The following is a 2,500-nucleotide window of genomic DNA, read 5'->3' as shown; positions in this document are numbered from 1 at the left end:
GAAGAGAAAACGGGAAAGCCACAAACAAAATGCGGGGAAGGATGGAAGATACAACAGGACTAAGGGATGTCGGTGGGATGGGGAGGCGAAGGAGAGGGCGGGATGGAGGACGCTTCGCAGAGTGCCAGGCAGAGTGCCACGGCGGGTTGTGTGTGTGTGTTATGTATATATGTGTATATATATACACATATATGTTATATGTCTCTCTCTCTCTCTCTCCCCCCCCCCCCTCTCTCTCTCTGTCTCTCTCTCTCTCTCTCTCTCTCTCTCTCTCTCTCTCTCTCTCTCTCTCTCTCTCTCTCTCTCTCTCTTTCTCCCCCCCTCTCTCTCTCTCTCTCTCTCTCTCGCTCTCTCTCTTTCTCTCTCTCTCTGTCTCTGTCTCTCTCTCTCTCTTTCTCTCTCTCTCTCTCTCTCTCTCTCTCTCTCTCTCTCTCTCTCTCTCTCTCTCTCTCTCTCTCTCTCTCTCTCTCTCTCTCGCTGTATGATGCTGCTGACAGTGGTGATGATCATGATTTGATGACAACGACAACGGCGATAATGCTGGTGATGATGGCGATGATGGTGACGACACTAATATTGCGGATTATAACACAGCAGCTATCACTCCTATGATTAGTGAATGTGATAACAGTAATGGTAAGAAAAGTTGCACTTTAATCTAAAATTTTACAAGAAGCGGCACATAGTTAGTCAAAAATGCAAGTCATGCATGCAACATATCTCAATGAAAGTTTGCTTTCGAAGAACACTTAACGTGCTACTGATTACAGGATCATTGCTTTATATCAGTTGGAAGAAATAAAATTGTTTGCTTATCAATTATCTGTTTACTTCCCAAGCATTCACATGATCTTTTTAATAAAGCTGCAAAGTCGACGGTCTATGCTAATCAAGTCGACGAGATACCTGAGGGATGACCGCCATTTTGTATTTTTCGGAAATGAACTAAATTAGTATAGTAAACGAATGTCTTTTATCGGGCAATTTCAATTACGAGATTCTGGTTTGTCTGGAATTAGATTATGCTGAACTATGGATAAGAAAATGTGGCAAAGCTGTTGTTTTTTTCCTCTTGCAGAAGGGATGAAAATCATTTTCATTCCCCTACCTTTTTATAGGGTGTAGAGCAGTAAACAATTCTTCAGTAAACAGATATTGTTATAATTCTTTACTGGAGAAGGAAACGCTATGAATCCAAATGCAGATAATTTAAACACAAAAAAGACGGAAGTATACTTAATTACATCAGTTTTGTTTCATTTTTAGCTTCCGTTCATTTCATATTTCTCTGGATATAGAATTATAGAAGATGCGTAATATTAGAAAATCTAAGAAAAGATAAAATATCCTAAAACGCATTAACAGTCGTTAGAAACGAAGGATACACACTCGGCATCATACCCGAACATATGGAAACACGGACACGAACACAAACGAAAATCATTCACACGAGGGAAAAAAGACAATTATAATAGATAAAATATCTATGACTACTCTTTGTGTCGTGAATGTCTAGCCTGTTGTAAAACCTTTGCAAGATGCCACTCGGATTCAGTTCATTTCGTTTTTATTCATTTAAATATTTATTTATTTTTATTAATTAATTAATTTATTTATTTTTTACATATCTGCTCTACGGTTTACCAACATGAGGGTGGGAATTCATCGCTCTACCGACATATGGCAACTGTCTCCCTCTCCCTCTCTTTCTGCCCCTTCTCTCTCTAACTTCCCTCTTCTCCTCTTTCTATCTCTCTCTATTTTGCCTCTTCTCCTTTCTCTATCCTCCTTCTGTTTCTCCTCTCTCACTCTCTCTCTCCTGTTCTTTTTCTCTCTCCTCCTTCTCTCTCTTACCCCCTTCTCTTATAGTGAGGGGGAGGCATGTTTCATTCATTCATATCAGCAGATATCTATGAATGAATATGTTGTTTGTTAGTTGTATTTTGTTAGTTCATATTGTTAATTTTCTTATAAGATGAAATTTAAATATATATATATTGTTAGATATCGCTAATACGCTTTTCAAAATCAGTTAAAAATGAATACACAATTTAGATTAATAATTCATAATTAATTAGTTTATATTAATTTATATTAAGATTAATAGTGATAAGTATCCTGCACACGAAAAAAATTCCACCACAAGCACACTTGAAAAATAGTTCCTGATAAGACATTCCTGCTGTCACTTTTTTATAGCTAATTATTCCCTCTTTCTCTCTCTCTTTCCCTCTATCTTTCCTTTTTTTTTTTTTTGTACCAAACACCGATTCACATCTTAGAGACGGAGGAAAACGCTCTCTTTGCCGATCATTTGCTTTTATTTGCCGGCGCATTCTTGTTCTCTCTTCAGAGTGGGAGTTGCGACCAGGAGATCCTGTGGCCCCGCCTCCTTTCTGCTCCTCCTCCCTCCCTCCCTCCCTCCCCCTTCCCTCTCCTTCTCCTCCTCGTTCCTCCCCTTCACTTCTCTCCTCCCTCCCTCTCCTTCTCCTCCTCTTTC

This window comes from Penaeus vannamei, chromosome 24 (assembly GCF_042767895.1).
Source record: "Penaeus vannamei isolate JL-2024 chromosome 24, ASM4276789v1, whole genome shotgun sequence".
Taxonomy (NCBI): domain Eukaryota; kingdom Metazoa; phylum Arthropoda; class Malacostraca; order Decapoda; family Penaeidae; genus Penaeus; species Penaeus vannamei.
Note: the sequence above shows the minus strand (reverse complement) of the source record.